General features: G+C 48.9%; 1 long non-coding RNA gene across 1 annotated transcript in view; it reads right to left on the reverse strand.

Annotated features, from left to right (window-relative positions):
• LOC119978016 overlaps positions 1–19,414 on the reverse strand; it is a 33,998-nt gene that overhangs the window by 9,539 nt on the left and 5,045 nt on the right. The window contains exon 2 of the long non-coding RNA XR_005463348.1: positions 17,602–17,853. This is a non-coding gene — a long non-coding RNA (uncharacterized LOC119978016). The remainder of the gene's footprint in view (positions 1–17,601; positions 17,854–19,414) is intronic.

The following is a 19,414-nucleotide window of genomic DNA, read 5'->3' on the forward strand; positions in this document are numbered from 1 at the left end:
GATCATTTTGAAGACCCAGCTTAATTTAAACAGGGTTTCTACCTCTGGCCTCAAAATCTATTTGTCAGCTAATTTTTGAGGGCCTTCACTTCTTGAAGTACAGATCCGGAGTGGACTGCCACGCAGGACACTATCCCGGTCGGCTGTAAAAAAAAAAGGCATCAGGTTTTCTCCTATGGAAAAGGACCCCAATGTAAACGTATGCACGAAGCTCCTGTCTGAGTCAGCCAGTCATCTACCTGCCAATCCAATAGGCAGGGAAGTGGAAAACAAGTGGGAAGTCTACTGCCTTGATTTTAACATCCAGACTTCCCAGTTTCTGCTAGGCAGTGGAATAAGAAAAACCTCCTTGTGAATTTTTTTTTACCACTTGAAATTAATCCAAATTGGAAGTTCTCTGAATTGGGTGGTTTTCAGATTTGACGTGAAATAGCTCAATCCTGATCAGTTTAGTTTTGTGCTCATCCCCACAGGCTTTTGCTAATACTAAACCCTGTTTATACTTCAGTTAAGTGCACATAATGCTGACACAAACAGAGAACGTTGAGCCATAAATGTCTTCACAGGAGACAGTAAAGTATATCAAATAAATTATAATTTCATTTGCCAAAAAATAAATATACCTTTGTCCCCAATACGAGCACAAAAACATAAACTTTGTTACCATAGGCATTTAGAAAGATTACGAATTTATTACTCCTCAGTGAATACAGTGAGCTTATATGAGTGCTGTGTTCCAAACATAACATAGGGATTTAATGACCTAATCAAAATAACATGCACTAAAGGCCTTTCACTCTCTGGCCTTAAATTGCTTGCGTAGGCAGATCCCGGAGGTTAGATTTGACAATGCTTCCATTCCCTTGCCCTTTTTTTCCCTAATCTCTGGATACATCAGAATTCTCTGACAAAGTAATTACAATATGACCAGACGTAGAAATGGATAGAAGTTGACATCGGAGTCCAAGGAAAGTGTCAGTAAATACACCAATTATTCCTTCACGGATCACAATGAAAACTGTAACGCATTTAACCATCGTTCATGCTTGCCGCGGACGGCATGTTTAAGACACCTCCAATTGAGGAAGCTTTTCACTTTTTCACCGTGACTTATGCCATTAAAATCCATTCAAATAAACAGCAAATACAGAGACTTAAAAGAAAATCTCAAAACAATGACAATACAACACCAAAAGAATGGCTTTGTCCTGCTTTGCGTGAGAATCTGGTTGTAATTTGAAGAGAGCATCTGAGTAGTGCAATTACAGGAAACTCATACATGAAGCTCTGGAAATTGGAGGCGAGGCTAGTTTTATGGGTGGACATGTGTTCGGGCTGAGGGATTGATGGACAACAGTTAAAAACATACCTCTTTATTCACCTGAGGAAGGAGCAGTGCTCCGAAAGCTAGTGTTTGAAACGAACATGTTGGACTTTAACCTGGTGTTGTAAGACTTCTTACTGAACAGTTAAAAAAGGTTGAGGAAACTTGGATGCGTTGTCATTAAGTGGGCAATTCACTTATGTCCAAATATTCCGCAATCTTTTAAGTCAGGTGATTTGCTCCCAGGTTACAAGTGTCTCTGGGTGTAAACAAGGAGGGTGTAAACATGGACTGAATGTCAAGTCTTATGTAGGAAAAGACCACGTGCAGTGGATGGTGCACGGTGCAATAGAGATGGCCTGACAACCAAAACAAACACTCTTGCTTTTAAAAGATGTTTACATGAAGAATGGGGAATAACAAGTGGGGCTGGTTTAGCTCACTTGGCTAAATTGCTGGCTTTTAAAGCAGACCAAGCAGGCCAGCGGCACAGTTCGATTCCCGTACCAGTCTCCCGGACAGGTGCCAGAATGTGGCGACTAGGGGCTTTTCACAGTAACTTCATTGAAGCCTACTCGTGACAATAAGCGATTTTCTTTTTTTTTTCATTTTCATTCTTGTGGTCACTGCTGTAGTTTGTCAATCTGCTATCTTCAAAATAGAAGCACGACCAATGAAGTAATTGCTGCTGAAGAAAACAAGTTTCGAATAATATCTTGCCTTCCACAGTTCATCAATGAATCTTTGATTTAATGAAAAGCGTTCATCTTCAAAACAATTCTTCATGAAGGTGTACACAAACCAAAATTACATTCTACTCAAAAACAAATTATATTGTATAATTCTCTTGCTAAAACACAACACATCATAGTGATGTGTTAACATTCAAGCAAAATACTGCAAATGTGGGAAGTTGTCTTACATTGCTAACTTAACCACAAAATGGAGGACCAAGTTTAAAAATGAGGGTGGGATTTACCGAGTAACCCGCTACATGTTTTTTGGCGGTGGAGGTGGCCTGCCAGCGCGATTTTCTGGTCCCGCCATTGTCAACGGGATTACCCGCTGAATGCGCTCCTCATCACTGGGAAACCTGAGGCAGACGTGCGCTGTCGGTGGGAACGGAATATCCCGCCGCCATGAATAGCCAGTAAATTCCGCCCGAGATGTAGGTGTTGCTCATAAAGCCACATTTGTTGCCCATCCTAAATTGCCCTTTAATGCCCTTTAACTGGGTGGCTTATTTGACCATATCAGAACGCAAAGGCCTTAAGCCAAGCTGTTTATTCTGGTCCTGCTGTGTTGAGTGCGGATAGATCTCTGCTAAGTCTGTGGATTGGACATTTTTCGAAGATGTGGCGTATAGTTTGTTCTCTCCCATTGCCACATAGGAAGCTTCCCTGATGCCCCATCTGTGAAGGTTGACCAAACTGGGGCTGTGGCCGGTCCTGAACTTGTCGAATGTGGATCACTCTTTCCTTGGAAGGTTAAAACCAGGCTGGGTTGGGTTTGAGACCAGCTATGTATTTGGCATGTCCAATGATCCCCATTCATTTGTCCAAGTGGAATTTGTACTAAAGTCCTGTGTAATGATTTTTCCAGATTGACCTTCTTGATGGTCTTGTACAGTGAGTGGGTGATCAGCATGATGTGGCAGGTGGGGAGCATTGGGAACTTTTTCTTTCATTTTGTGGGTTGTTGCAAGTTGATGGTTATGTGAAGGAATCATGTTTGACAGGACAGGGAGCGGTGTTGAGTGTAGTATTTCAGTAATGATACACATGATAGCACGGTAGCACAGTGGGTAGCACAGTTGTTTCATAGCAGGATCCCAGGTTCGATGTCCGGCTTGGGTCACTGTCTGTGCGGAGTCTGTACGTTCTCCATGTGGCCTCCGGGTGCTCCGGCTTCCTCTAACAAGTCCTGAAAGATGTGCTGTTAGGTGAATTGGCCATTCTGAATTCTCCCTCTGTGTACCCGAACAGGTGCCAGAGTGTGGTGACCAGGGGCTTTTCACAGTAACTTCATTGCAGTGTTAATGTAAGCCTACTTGTGACAATAAAAATTATTATTCAGCTGGGTGTTAACTCTGTGTGTGTGTCTGAGTGTGAGAGATGATCTTGACCAACAGGGGCTCAGTGGGCGAGATTCTCCAAAACCGGGAGAAATCGTGAGGCTGGCGTCAAAAACGGGCGGGTTTGACGCCAGCCTCCGCCCCCCCGACCAGGAACCGATGCTGGTCCCCGGTCGGGGCTAGCATGCCACGGCCGTGAACTCCGGCATCGCGGGCTTAACGAATTTCGTTAAGCCCGCTTGCCAGAGTTTGCGATGGCTGACGCGTCACATGACGTCAGCCGCGCATGCGCGGATTGGAAGACTCCAACCCGCGCATGCGCGGATGACGTTATCGCGCATTTGCGTGAAACCCGCGCATGCGTGGGCCGGGATGCCCCTCAGCCGCCCCACGAATGGATACAGCGGGGCGAAGGAAGGACAAAGAGTGCGTGGGGTAAGTACCCGCTGCCCGCGATCGGTGCCCACCGATCACGGGCCCATGGCACCCTTGGCACGGCCGTGGTACTGCTGTGCCAATCGGTGCCATGGTTCCCAAGATCCGAACTTTACGGCAGTTTTTACGAACGGTCAGACCAGGTGTGTTTGACGTTCCTAAAAACGGTCGTAAAGGGCTTGGACTTCAGCCCATCGGCCAGCTGAGAATCGCTGCTCGCCGTAAAAAAACGGCGGGCAGCGATTCGTGTCGGGAGGTGGGCGTGGGGGGGGGGGGGAGATAGCGGGAGGGCGTCAGACTAGCGTGGCCGTAAAAATTTACGACCCCCGCTATTCTCCGCACCGTCGTGAGTGCGGAGAATCGCCCCCAGTATTCTGAGTATGAGAGTGCGAGTGATGAGGTTCGGAGAGTGGTGATGATGATGTTGAGCTGGCTAATTTAACAGTCAAGGGGCGGGATTCTCCCAATGGGAGACAAAGTGCAGACGCCAGAGTGAAAACCAGTGTTTCACTCCGGATTTGGAGGCCAGTCCTCACCCCACATTCTCCCACCCCCGGGGGGCTAGGAGTGGCGCCACGTCATTTATGCGTGCGGGCCTTCGCGCCGCGTAAATGACGTCACCCGCGCATGCGCAAGTTGGTCGGCGCCAACCCGTACATGCGCGGTTGCCGTCCTCCACGCGGCCCGCGTGGGCACCGATCGCGGGCCAGACCCCTTTTGAGCCCCCCCCCGGTGCTAGATCCCCCCTCCCCACAGGCCGCCCCCGCAGCGTTCCCGCGCTGTTCACGCCGGCAGAGACCAGGTGTGGTTGGCGTCGGCATGAACACGTCGTACTGGGCAGTTACAAACGGCGAGCGACGATTCTCCGAGCGGCCTGCTGTAAATCTCCCGCGCCGGTTTGGGGGGGTGGGAGAATCGCGTGCGGGTGCCAGGGCGTCGTGGCGGGACTTACCCGGTGCCCCCGCGATTCTCCCACCCGGTGTGGGGGTGGTGGGGGGGGGGGGGAATTGCGCACAAGATGTTTCTGGACTTGATATTGGCTGTAGTTGTTTTTATATGTTTCTGGAAGGTCGTGTGTTATCTAAAGTCACTCAGAGGTATGATGGAGTTGGGTGGTGATTTCACTTGTAGCCATTCATTTGGATGTTAAGCTCTATTGGCTTTAGCATTGTAAAGATGGAATAAGCTGGATACAGTTTTTGCAGGGCTTGGCTTGAGTCGCCACATTTGCAGTATTGTTCAAGTTTTGACCATTCCTCATTTAGGGTTTGGTCCAAGGTGTCGAAGTTAGGGGCTTGAGTTGTAAAGCAGATATCATCGATATGCAGATATGGCTTTTCGGGAGGTAGATTTTGCAAGACCGTTAGTACAAGTTGAACAGGGTTGGAGCCAGTACTGAGCCTTGGGGGAGCCCATTGGTTTGTCTTTTTGCCCGTCCAAACCCTAACCCTAACCCTAATTTGCCCGTCCAAGATGGCGGATAGGATCAAGGAAAACCCTAAGGCTTTCTATAGGTATATCAGGAACAAAAGAATGACTAGAGTAAGATTAGGGCCAAACAAAGTATCGTAGTGGAAAGTTGTGTGTGGAATCAGAGGAGATAGGGGAAGCGTTAAATGGATATTTTTTGTCAGTGTTTACACTGGAGAAAGACAATGTTGTCGAGGAGAATACTCGGGTTCAGTCGACCAGGCTAGATAGAATTGAGGTTCACAAGGAGGAGGTGTTAGCAATTTTGGAAAATGTAAAAATAGATAAGTCCCCTGGGCCAGATGGGATTTATCCTAGGATTCTCTGGGAAGCCAGGGAGGAGATTGCAGAGCCTTTGTCCTTGATCTTTATGTCGTCTTTGTCGACAGGAATAGTGCCGGAAGACTGGAGGATAGCAAATGTTGTCCCCTTGTTCAAGAAGGGGAGTAGAGACAACCCTGGTAATTATTGACCTGTGAGCCTTACTTCGGTTGTGGGTAAAATGTTGGAAAAGGTTATAAGAGATAGGGTTTATAATCATCTTGAAAAGAACAAATTGATTAGCGATAGTCAACACAGCTTTGTGAAGGGTAGGTCATGCCTCACAAAATTTATTGAGTTTTTTGAGAAGGTGACCAAACAGGTGGATGAGGGTAAAGCGGTTGATGTGGTGTATATGGATTTCAGTAAGGTGTTTGATAAGGTTCCCCATGGTTGGCTATTGCAGAAAATAAGGAAGTATGGGATTGAAGGTGATTTAGCGGTTTGGATCAGTAATTGGCTAGCTGAAAGAAGACAGAGGGTGGTGGTTGATGGCAAATGTTCATCCTGGAGTTCAGTTACTAGTGGTGTACCGCAAGGATCTGTTTTGGGGCCACTGTTGTTTGCCATTTTTATAAATGACCTGGAAGAGGGTGTAGAAGGATGGGTTAGTAAATTTGCAGATGACACGAAGGTCGGTGGAGTTGTGGATAGTGCTGAAGGATGTTATAGGATACAGAGGGACATAGATAAGCTGCAGAGCTGGGCTGAGAGGTGGCAGATGGAGTTTAATGCAGAAAAGTGTGAGGTGGTTCACTTTGGAAGGAGTAACAGGAATGCAGAGTACTGGGCTAATGGCAAGATTCTTGGTAGTGTAGATGAACAGAGAGATTTCGGCATCCAGGTACATAAATCCCTGAAAGTTGCCACTCAGGTTAATAGGGCTGTTAAGAAGGCATATGGTGTGCGAGCCTTTATCAGTAGGGGGATTGAGTTTCGGAGCCACAAGGTCATGCTGCAGCTGTACATAACTCTGGTGCGGCCGCTCCTGGAGTACTGCGTGCAGTTCTGGTCACCATATTATAGGAAGGGTGTGGAAGCTTTGGAAAGGGTTCAGAGGAGATTTACTAGGATATTGCCTGGTATGGAGGGAAGGTCTTACGAGGAAAGGCTCAGGGACTTGAGGTTGTTTTTGTTAGAGAGGAGAAGGCTGAGAGGTGACTTAATAGAGACATATAAGATAGTCAGAGGGTTAGATAGGGTGGACAGTGAGAGTCTCTTTCCTAGGATGGTGATGACCAACACGAGGGGACATAGCTTTAAATTTTTTTTTTTTTAAATAATTTTTATTGAAATTTTTCGATACAAACATTTACCCCTACTACATTTTAAATTATAACACAACAAATCCCCCCTGGAAAATCCTCCCCACGCCCTCCCCCGCGCGAACCCCCCCACCCTCCCCCCCCCCCACCCTCCCCCCCCCCCCCCCCCGCGCTACCAGTCTAGCAACCAAACCGTTTTTCCCTTTCTGCCGATGGCCTCGGGCAGTCATTGCCCGCGACCCCCCGCTGACGTGCTCCCTTCGTTGCTATCCCCCCCACCCCTCCCTTCCCCCCCCCCCTTTCTCCCCGGGTTGCTGCTGTTTCGGCCTCCAGTTCCTATCTCTGATCCAGAAAGTCAAGGAAGGGCTGCCACCGCCGGAAGAACCCCTGTACCGACCCTCTCAGGGCGAATTTGATTCTTTCCAATTGGATGAAGCTTGCCATGTCGTTTAACCAGGTGTTAACAATTGGTGGCCTTGTGTCCCTCCACTGAATCAAGATCCTTCTCCGAGCTACCAAGGACGCAAAGGCCAATATTCCGGCCTCCCCTGCCTCCTGTACTCCTGGCTCCACCCCAACCCCAAAAATCGCTAGCCCCCACCCTGGTTTGACCCTGGTTCCCACCACTCTCGATACCGTCCCCGCCACCCCCTCCCAGAACTCTTCCAGTGCCGGGCACATCCAGAACATATGTACATGGTTCGCAGGGCTTCCCGAACACCTAACACACCTGTCCTCACCCCCGAAGAACCGACTCATCCTAGTCCCCGTCATATGGGCTCTGTGCAGCACCTTAAATTGGATGAGGCCCAACCTTGCGCACGACGACGACGAATTGACCCTCTCTAAGGCATCCGCCCATGTCCCATCTTCTATCTGCTCTCCCAGCTCCGCTTCCCACTTGTCTTTCAGCTCCTCTATCGATACCTCCTCCACCTCCTGCATTATTTTGTAGATGTCCGAGACCTTCCCTTCTCCGACCCAGACCCCTGACAGCACCCTATCACTCACCCCTCTATCGGGAAGCAAGGGAAATCCTTCCACCTGTCGTCTGGCAAATGCCTTCACCTGCAGGTATCTAAACGTGTTCCCCGGGGGGAGCTCAAATTTCTCCTCCAGCTCTCCCAGGCTCGCAAACCTCCCCTCTATGAACATGTCCCTCAGTTGCCTGATGCCCGCCCTGTGCCAGCTCTGGAATCCCCCGCCAGTGTTCCCCGGGACAAATCTGTGGTTCCCTCTCAGTGGCGCCGCCATCAGACCCCCCACTTCCCCCCTGTGTCGCCTCCACTGCCCCCAGATTTTAAGGGTGGCCGCCACTACCGGACTCGTGGTATACCTTGTGGGGGGGAGCGGCCATGGTGCCGTTACTAGCGCCCCCAGGCTTGTATTGCCGCAGGACGCCCTCTCCATACGTTTCCAAGCTGCCCCCTCCCCCTCCATCACCCACTTGCGCACCATCGATGCGTTCGCCGCCCAGTAGTATCCGGAAAGATTGGGTAGCGCTAATCCTCCACTGTCCCTACTCCGGTCCAAGAAAATCCTTCTCACTCTAGGGGTGCCATGTGCCCACACATAGCCCATAATGCTGCTAGTTACCTTCTTGAAGAAGGCCCTGGGGAGAAAGATGGGCAAGCACTGGAACAGAAACAAGAACCTCGGGAGGACCGTCATTTTGACTGACTGCACCCTCCCTGCTAGCGACAGCGGTACCATGTCCCACCTCTTGAACTCCTCCTCCATCTGCTCCACCAGCCTTGAAAAGTTCAGCTTGTGGAGGGTCCCCCAGTTCCTTGCCACCTGCACCCCCAAGTACCTGAAGCTCTTTACTGCTCTCTTAAAGGGGAGCCGCCCAATTCCCTCCCCTGATCTCCTGGGTGTATCACAAAGACCTCACTTTTACCCACATTTAATTTATATCCCGAAAAGTCCCCAAACTCCGCTAGTATTTCCATTACCTCCGGCATTCCCCCTTCCGGGTCCGCCACATATAACAACAAATCATCCGCATAGAGTGATACCCGATGTTCCTCCCCTCCCCTTGTCAGTCCTCTCCACCCCCCTGAACCCCTCAGTGCCATCGCCAACGGTTCGATCGCTAATGCAAATAGTAAGGGGGATAGGGGGCATCCCTGCCTGGTACCTCGATGGAGCCCAAAATACTCTGACCTCCTCCCGTTTGTAACCACACTCGCCATCGGGGCCGAATACAGCAGCTTCACCCACTTGATAAATCCCTCCCCAAACCCAAACCGTTCCAGCGTCTCCCACAGGTATTCCCACTCCACCCTATCGAATGCCTTCTCCGCATCCAGTGCTACCACTATCTCAGCCTCCCCCTCCACTGCTGGCATCATAATCACATTCAACAGTCTCCGGACATTTGTGTTAAGTTGTCGTCCCTTTACGAACCCCGTCTGGTCCTCATGGATTACCCCTGGCACACAATCCTCTATTCTGGTTGCCAGGACCTTTGCCAACAGTTTGGCATCTACATTCAAGCGGGAGATAGGCCTGTAGGACCCGCACTGTACAGGGTCTTTGTCCCGCTTCAGGATCAAGGAGATCAGGGCCTGTGACATTGTCGGGGGCAGAACCCCCCCCTCTCGCGCCTCATTGAAGGCTCGCACCAGCACTGGACCCACCAAGTCCACATACTTCTTATAAAATTCCACCGGGAACCCATCCGGCCCCGGCGCCTTCCCCGCCTGCATCTGGCCTATCCCTTTAACTAGCTCCTGCAGCTCTATCGGCGCCCCCAGCCCCTCCACCCGTTCCTCCTGGACCTTTGGGAACCTCAATCTATCGAGGAAGTTCTCCATTCCCCCCCTCCTCCTGGGCGGCTCAGACCGGTACAATTCCCTGTAGAAATCCCTGAAGACCCCGTTCACCTCTTGCCCCTTCTGCACTACGTTCCCTCCCTTCTCTCTCACTCCCCCAATCTCTCTGGCTGCATCTCGCTTGCGCAGCTGGTGTGCTAGCATCCTGCTCGCCTTTTCCCCGTACTCATAGACCGCGCCCTGTGCCCTTCTCCATTGCGTCTCCGCCTTCCTAGTGGTCAGTAGGTCAAACTGGGCCTGTAAACTGCGCCGCTCCCTCAACAGCCCCTCCTCTGGTGTCTCCGCATATCTCCTGTCCACTTCTATAAGTTCCCCCACCAGTCTCTCCCTCTCCTGCCTCTCCTTCCTTTCTCTGTGTGCCCTTATGGAGATCAGCTCTCCTCTGATCACTGCTTTCAGGGCCTCCCAGACTACCCCCACCTTCACCTCGCCCGTGTCGTTTGTGCCCAGATATCTCTCAATGCCCTTCCGGACCCTTCCGCACACCTCATCGTCCGCCAGCAGCCCCACATCCAGGCGCCACAACGGGCGCTGGTCCCGTGCTTCCCCCAGTTCTACCTCTACCCAGTGTGGTGCATGGTCCGAAATCGCAATGGCCGAGTACTCCGTGTCCTGCACTCTCGAAATCAGCCCCCTGCTCAGTACAAAAAAGTCTATTCTGGAGTACACCCTGTGGACGTGGGAGAAAAAAGAATACTCCCTCGCCCTTGGCCTGCCAAATCTCCAAGGGTCTACCCCCCCCCATCTGCTCCATGAACCCCCTTAGCACCTCTGCCGCTGCCGGCCTCCTATTCGTCCTGGACCTCGATCTGTCCAGCCCAGGGTCGAGCACTGTATTGAAGTCCCCCCCCATGATCAGGCCCCCTGCCTCCAGACCCGGAATGAGGCCCAACAGGCGCCTCATAAAACCCGCGTCATCCCAATTCGGGGCATACACATTCACCAGCACCACATTCTCTCCCTGCAGCCTACCCTTCACCATCACGTACCTACCCTCCTTATCTGCTACCACCTGCACCGCCACGAACGACACCCTCTTTCCCACCAAAATCGCCACCCCCCGGTTCTTTGCGTCCAAGCCTGAGTGGAACACCTGTCCCACCCACCCCCTTCTCAGGCGTACCTGGTCTACTACTCTCAAGTGAGTCTCCTGCAACATTGCCACATCCGCCTGCAGTCCCTTTAGGTGTGAAAAAACCCTTGATCTCTTGACCGGCCCATTCAGCCCCCTCACGTTCCAAGTAATCAACCGGGTCGCGGAGCGACCCGTCCCTTTCCCCTGTCTATTAGCCATGTCCTGTCCCCTGTTCGCCCCGGGTCGACCCTCCCCTTCTGACCCGTTCCCCATGGCGATGGCCCCCCCCCCCTCTCTCCTCCCGTTCTTCCCTTCCCGTCCTCGGCCTTTCCAGCAGCAACCCGGTATCCCCCCCTAACCCCCCTCCCCCCCCCCCCCCCCCCCCCCCCCCCCCTGGCTAGGACCCCTCCTAGCCGCGGTGTATCCACCATCGTACTCCCGAGAGTCAGCTGGTTTTCGCTGACCCGGCTGCCCCTGCCACACTCCGACTCCTCCCGATGTGGGGGGGAGGGCCTCCCCCCCCCCCCTTGCCATCCCTCTCTGACCCCGCTTCAGCGCGGGAAAAGCCGCCATTGCTGGCCACACCCCACTCTTCTCTCCTCCCCCTTCCTCCGTCCCGCGCGCGGGAAACAGGGGAAAGCCCGCGCTTTCGCCCGGCCACACCCTACCCCGCCATCTTCAATTCCACCCCCGTCCCCATCCAAGCCCATAAAAAAGCCCCCTTAAAACGAGAGGAAGAAAAAAGAGAAAAAGAAAACACGCATAACCAACTTGCACCCCCCCCGTCCCGCCTCCCCAACTTAACAATATAACAATATAAATAACAAATCTCAAATAAATACATAAATACATAACTATGCCTGCATAACTAAATAACTACCCAATAATAACGTATTTAACCATCACCCTCCATCGAATAGAACAGTAACCATAACCCTTAAAGAACAGATCAAAAAACAGTAAAAAAAGCCCCCCCTACAACAACAATAATTAAGGGAAGTTGGCAACGGGAAGAGACACACAAAAAGGAACAAAGAAACCCCCCATAACACAAGTTTCAAAGAAACCAAACGATCCATCAACTTTAACCAAGTTCCGACCTGGCCTAAGAAAGACATGGGCCACTTGATCAGTCAAGGGTACTCGGGCGGCCTCGACCGCCGGCGTTCCCAAGTTCTAGTTCAGGTCCAGCTTTTCCTCCCGAACAAAAGTCCATGCCTCCTCTGGGGTCTCAAAGTAATGGTGCTGGTCCTTGTAGGTGACCCACAAGCGCGCTGGCTGCAGCATTCCGAACTTGATCCTCTTTGCGTGCAGCACCGCCTTCGTCCGGTTAAACCGGGCCCGCCGCTTTGCCACCTCCGCACTCCAGTCCTGATATATCCGCACCGTCGAATTCTCCCATTTGCTGCTTTTCTCCCTCTTGGCCCACCTCAGCACTTTCTCCCGATCACAGAAACGCTGGAATCGCACCAGCACCGCCCTCGGGGGCTCGTTCGCCCTAGGCCGCCTAGCCATGACCCGATATGCTTCTTCCAGCTCCAGGGGCGATGGACCGGCCCCCTCTCCCATCAGGGAGCTCAGCATCTCCGTTACATATTTCGGGAGATCAGGCCCCTCCAGGCCTTCTGCTAGGCCCAGGATCCTCAAGTTCTTCCGCCTCATTCGAGTGTCCAGCTCCTCAAAGCGGCTCTGCCATTTCAGGTGGAGTGCCTCGTGCACCTCCACCTTTCCCACGAGGACCGTGGCCTCCTCCTCCCTTGCAGTCATCTCCTGCTGCAGCTCTCTTATCGACGCCTCTTGGGTCGCCTGGGCCCCCATCAGCCTTGTGGTCGTCGCGTTCATAGACTCTAAGAGTTCCACTTTCAGCTCCGTAAAACACCGGAGGAGAGCGGCCTGCTGCTCCTCCGCCCATTTTCTCCAATCTTCTAGTGCGCCACCGGCCGCCATTTTGGTCCTCTTCCCCCGCTTTTTTCGGGGAGCTGCTGCCGCTTTTTTTGTCGCCCCACTCCGAGTACCGACCATAAAGTTGGTCTCACTCTCCTCAGGGAGCCTTCCCCCACCGGGATTCGTCTTTACAGTACCGTCGGGGCCCTCCAATCGGCCCTTAAACACATTTGTCGCAGGAGCTGCCAAATGTGCGACTTAGCTGGTCATAGCCGCAACCGGAAGTCTTCACATAGCTTTAAATTGAGGGGTGATAGATATAGGACAGATGTCAGGGGCAGTTTCTTTACTCAAAGAGTAGTAGGGGTGTGGAACGCCCTGCCTGCAACAGTAGTAGACTCGCCAACTTTAAGGGCATTTAAGTGGTCACTGGATAGACATATGGATGAAAATGGAATAGTGTAGGTCAGATAGGCTTCAGATGGTTTCACAGGTCGGCGCAACATCGAGGGCCGAAGGGCCCGTACTGCGCTGTAATGTTCTATGTTCTATGTTCTAACTCTAAATCTTTTATTGTTTAACAGGGTTCCGATGCTTTTAGTTACTGGGGGTGGGGGCGGGGTGGGATGCGTGACAGCCTCAGGAGGAGGCCAGTTTGCCAACGATGTCACAGGCAGCTGTGAGGTCGAGGAACACAGCACCTGTCTTCAGGTTTTTCTGAAAGCAGTTTTCAGTGTAGGTGTTGAGGGCCGGTACCTGCTCCCCTGTACTGCCGTCCTGCGGAAATAATTTGGCAATGCTAGGGACTTCTATGATTGGGGATATGAGGCATTCAAGGATTTTACGTGGGACCAACAGCAGAGAGATTGGATGGTAACTAGCTGCAACTATGGGATCTTTTCCTGATTTTGGTATGGCAATGACTTTTGATGTCCGCCTTTTCTTTGGAATCATGTTAGAATTTATGACCATTGTGGAACACTGAGCCAGGTGAGAACGACCTTGATTCATATGTAGGTACATTTCCTTGGATTTGGATTTGTTTATTGTCACGTGAACCGAGGTACAGTGAAAAGCATTTTTCTGCGAGCAACTCAACAGGTCATTAAGTACACGAAAAGAAAAGGAAATAAAAGAAAATACATAATAGGGCAACACAAGGTATACAATGTAACTACATAACACCGGCATCGGTTGAAGCATACAGGGGTGCAGTGTTAATGAGGTCAGTCCATAAGAGGGTCGTTTAGGAGTCTGGTAACATCGGGGAAGAAGCTGTTTTTGAGTCTGTTCGTGCGTGTTCTCAGACTTTTGTATTTCCTGCCTGATCGAAGATGTTGGAAGAGTGAGTAAGCCGGGTGGGAGGGGTCTCTGATTGTGCTGCCCGTTTTCCCAAGGCAGCGGGAGGTGTAGATGGAATCAATGGATGGGAGTCGGGTTTGTGTGATGGACTGGGCGGTGTTCACGACTCTGTGAAGTTCCTTGCGGTCCTGGGCCGAGCAGTTGCCATACCAGGGTGTGATGCAGCCCGATAGGATGCTTTCTATGGTGCATCTGTAAAAGTCGGTAAGAGTTAATGTGGACATTAACTCCCCAAATGTTCCCTTCCCCAAATGCCAAGCAAACCAGATGGGTTTTTATAACAATCAATGATAGTCTGGTTGCCATTACTTTTTTAAAAATAAATTTAGAATACCCAATTTTTTTCCAATTAAGGGGAGATTTAGTGTGGCCAATCTCCCTACCCTGCACATCTTTGGGTTGTGGGGGTGAAACCCAAGCAAACACGGGAAGAATATGCAAACTCCACACGGACAGTGACCCAGAGCCGGGATCGAACCTGGGACCTCGGCACCGTGAAGCAGCAATGCTAACCACTGCGCCACCGTGCTGCCCCCTGGTTACCATGACTAAGACCAACCGTCAATGACAGGATTTCATCAGTTGAATTTAAATTCCACCTGCTGCCATGGTGGGATGTCGCTCGAGCATCCGGTTTGCTATCTAATGACATTATCACTATGCCACCATTTCACTCATGTGAGTAAGTCTAGCTCCAAATGGACAAGGCTCTTTTTGCAGATCTGATGGGATATGAAGGACTAATGTTATGGTTAATGAAATTTAGACACGCAAAAGCATGAATTTGATCTGTGAACCTGGCAGCAGGTATAAATGATAATTACTCATGTTGTTTGATGGTACCAAATGCACAATCGGGCCAGAATTTGGTCTGACTAGATTTCCAGTTCTCCATTCAGAGATATAATAAAGAGTAGATGTGTTAGACAGCTGTCCCTTTAGTTTGAGTTTAGTTTCGATTGCGCCCAAAGCTCATTGTGCATCACCAATCATGGAGCTTTATTGCACTGTGAAAAAAACATGCTTGAATTAGATGTTTTAAATCACTGTGGAGGGATTCAATATTTGTTGTCTTATAAGTAATGATCGTAAAAACTTAAAAACAAGACATTTAGTTTCTCAAATCCGTTCTGTCATTTAAGATGGTGATGATTGATCAAGGGCAAAACTTCAGATAACTACTTTTTTCCCATACTCCTATATATAATGGTTAATAAAAACTACCGAGCATCAATTGCTATTTGGCAAAGTGAGTTTCAAACTTTCTGCATAAAAAGTGTTACTTAATTTTACTCCTGAAAGATCTGGCTCTAATTATTACACTATGCCCCCCAGTCCTAGACTCACCAACCAGCGGAAATAATTTCTCTCTAACTACCCTATCTGTTCCACCTAATTTCTTGAAAATTTTGATCAAATCACCCCTTAACCGTTTAAATTCCAGGGAATACAGCCCCTGGTTTGTGTAATCCCATCTCGTAATTTAACCCTTCAAGCCTAGGTAAGCTTCTCGTAAACCTACACTGCGCTCCTTCCAAAGCAAAGGTACTTTTTTAAGGTGTGGTACCCAAAACTGCTCACAGTATTCCAGGTGTTGTCAAACAAGGGCTTTGTACAACTCCAGTATGATTTCTACTTTGTCGTATCCAGTACTTTGGATATAATATCAGGAATCCATTTGCATTTTCATCATTTTCTGCAAAAGTCATGACATTTTCGTCATTATCTACATGGGACTATGAGACTAATAAAAGTCTCTTCAGACTTTTATTATTTCCCATCTTTTCACCATTTAGAAAGTATTCTGTTCTATCCTTTTTAGGTTCAAACTGCATGACCTCAGATTTAAATTCATTTGTGATACTTTTGCCTATTAATTTATCTTTGGGATTTTATGCTTCCACATCCACTACTAACCATGCTACCTATCTGTGTCATCAACAAACCTGGATATTTGGCTTTCTATTCCATCATCTACGTTAATAAATCTATTGAGTATTCGAAGTCTAAACACAGATCTTTGCAAGACACCATGAATCCCATTCTGCCAATAGGAGTACCTGCACATTATCCCCATTCTCATCTCCTCCACACAACCAATTTCCTAACCAGGTCAATAATTTGCCTTCAAATGCTTTGTGAAAATCCATATAAGTAACATCCATAGACATTCTTCAGTCCACTACTTGAGTCACCTCTTAAAATAAATTGATCAAACATGAACAAACATGAACAGTTGGCACAAGTTGTTAGCACTGCTGCCTCATAGCGCCAGGGACCCAGGTTCTGTTCTGATCTTGGGTGACTGTCTGTGGAATTCGCAGTTTCTCCCAGTGTTTAAGTGGGTTTCCACTGGGTGCTCCAGTTTCCTCCCACAGCCCAAAGTATGGAGGTTAGATGAATTTACAGCGATAGAGAGTGGGGTGCCCTTTCAGTGGGTTGGCGATGGGTTGAATGGTCTCCTTCTGCACAGTAGGGATTCTATGACTTTCTCCTTACCAATCTAGGTTCTCTAGTAAGGTCTACCATTAATTATTGACTCTACTTGACAACAAGATGTTAGGCTAACTAGGTTTGCAATTCCCGGATTTCCCTCTGTCACTTTTATTAAATAGTAGAATGATATATGCAATTTTTCAATCTAATGGGACGATTCCTGAATTGAGAGAACTTTGGAACATTATAATTGCAGCATCTGTAATGGTGTCATCTCCGTTCTTTAAAAACCTGGGATGAATCAGCATTCCTGTACATGGCATCCAGCTCCCATCCATGACACATGTAAAGGCAAATGCTTCAGGCTCAAGGAAATGTGGGTCGACTAGGAAATTGCATTTTACACAAATAAGCACAGTTGGAAAAGAACACCATTTGTTCTAGGCAGCTCCAAAGGGAACGTTTGTTTATGGAACTGCCCGGACATGAAGAACATCCTCCCCTCTTTATACTGTAGCTACGGTGGCCAATTGGATCTTCAACGTTTAATCCTCGTTATTATATTGGTTGAAAGTTCACCTTAGGGCTGATTGTGACAATGTCCGCATTACAACCAGTGGAAAATACCTCAGCTGGTATTTATTTAAATAGCTTATTTTGATACCAATTAAATGTTAATATAGAGTAAAAAGCTCTATATTTGTTCACTCTGGAGGAGAAGAAGAGAAGCATAAAACAAGAAAAAGCTGTTTAGCCCATTAAGCCCATCCTCCCTGAGACCATGTACAGCACATTTTCCTGAATTCCACCCCTTTGTTCTGTTGTATTATTCAGCCGGTGGAGCAAATCAGAGGGGCCTACCCGGGAATGGAACTTCCTCAGCGCAGTTTAAAAATGACCTAAATTGGGTCATTTTGAATTAATTTGGGAACACTTGAATTTTGCACAATTTGGATGACGTGGGATTGAAGTTGGACCACTTTTTGAAAAGGAATGCCCAAACATAGAGAAGTGAAAAGTCAGCCCACTATTATTGTGGATGGAGATGCAGACACTGACACTGGGTCTGGATCTGGAGCTGTAGCAACAATAGTAAATACATTTTTGTGTGCACTTACCTAGTCAAGTAGCTTGGGAGAGGCTCCTAATGACTGGAAATCTTTTTGAGGGGCTCGTGCTATCAAGTCACTGGCAGTCTAGTCATGCATCATCATATTTCTCCAATTGGTAATGTAATGACCAATCTTTCTGAGGGCTGGAAGTAATCACATATCCATTCCCAAATTCCACCATCCTTGGAAGTGCACATTTACTCATGTTCTGTGATTAGTCACATGACAGCTATTGAAATGACTCGACCATCACCAAAGCTATAATACAAATGAATGGATTTACAGATTATGCATCTGCATGAAGAGATACAAGGCTGGATGGTACACTGAGGGGCAGCTCGCTGCTCACCTCACTTTAGCTTTTCAAGCGACGCTCCTTTAATTAGTCTGAGGACGGACTTCCAGGATGAAGTCCCGCCTCATAGAGCTGCTGGTGATTTGGAGGCCTGCAGCTTTGTGCCACACCAGGATCAGAGGGCATTACCAGTATTGCAGGAAGCCCGGGTGGAAGAGGAAACAAGAATGTCCCCAAACCCAGGTAAGTCTGGGATCTTACCTGGGCTGGGATGAAGGCCCCAGGATTGGGGGACTCTTCTGCTGCCCATTAAATCAGAGCAGAGATGGGATGAAGTCCTTAACTGGGCATTCATTTCCCACTTCAGGATGTCACTTGGGCCACAGACAGAGGGACCACCCGACACCTCCCCCCCCTTCCACCCATGACAGTGGTGGGGGTGGGCATGGCACCCTGATTTATGGATCCACTCACTGTTTTCTCACCTGTGGGTGGCCCGTAAAATTCAAGCCTATTACTTGTCAAATATCTCGTTTATTATTACAGTCAAAGCACACCTATGATGGCAGGAAATAAAATGAATTTAATAAAGTCAGCAAATATTTCAACATGAATTTTGGTTGAAAACTAATTTTCTATTACAGCACGATATCCATGCTAGTTGTATATTATTCTGCTATCTGGCAGCCAGCCTTTAGAAAGAACAATGCTTGTAAATTATACCTAAGAAATGTTTCCTTATATACAACAGAGGAGGGGGGGAAGTCGCTGCAGCAGAGATAGTCAAATTTATTCCTACATGTTGGAAACAAAGCTGAATTTAGAGGTGATTTTGGCCTCGAATTTCCATCATATCCAAATTTTCCTAAAGAGGCCAGCAACTAGGCCACATTGGCAAGTTACGAATACCAATGATGAGTAATAGGAACTGAAGCAGGCTATTTGGCTCTTCCATTCAACAAGATAATGATTGACCTTTTCTTACACTCCACCGTTATTATCTCCATATTCCTTAATTGCCTCATCACCCAAACATTCATTCATTGACCTCTGTATTGAGTATCCAAATGGGTAACTTACCTTTACAAAAGGGTACTCTCCCTCTCCAAAGAACTCTGCTAATTTTAGACCTTGTGCGCGATCCGATGGCTACGCTGCGCCAGAAAAGCAGCTTGCCGCGGCGAGGCATGGCCGATGAATGCTGGGAGACCATGTTCCGGCTACTCGGCTCATCATGCCGTTGCGCTGTAAATCCTGCCCATTGTGGGACCAGATCACATTTTGCCAAATCTGCATATTAGACCGAGGTAGCCAGCCTCACTCTAATGTTCAGATTCAGGAGGTATCTGAGGCTTTGGTATACAACTCCTTTGCCTCAGAGACCACAGGAGAGCGGCATTCAACACTGGTCCCTACAAATGGTCTCTCAGGGGATCTGCACGCCCTTTGGGCAGGGTGGTGCCCTGCCACTTCTGGTGCCACTTCCGGTGCCACCTGGGCACCCTGGCAGTGCCACCTGAGTGC

This window comes from Scyliorhinus canicula, chromosome 1, assembly GCF_902713615.1.
Source record: "Scyliorhinus canicula chromosome 1, sScyCan1.1, whole genome shotgun sequence".
NCBI classification, from domain to species: Eukaryota; Metazoa; Chordata; class Chondrichthyes; order Carcharhiniformes; family Scyliorhinidae; genus Scyliorhinus; species Scyliorhinus canicula.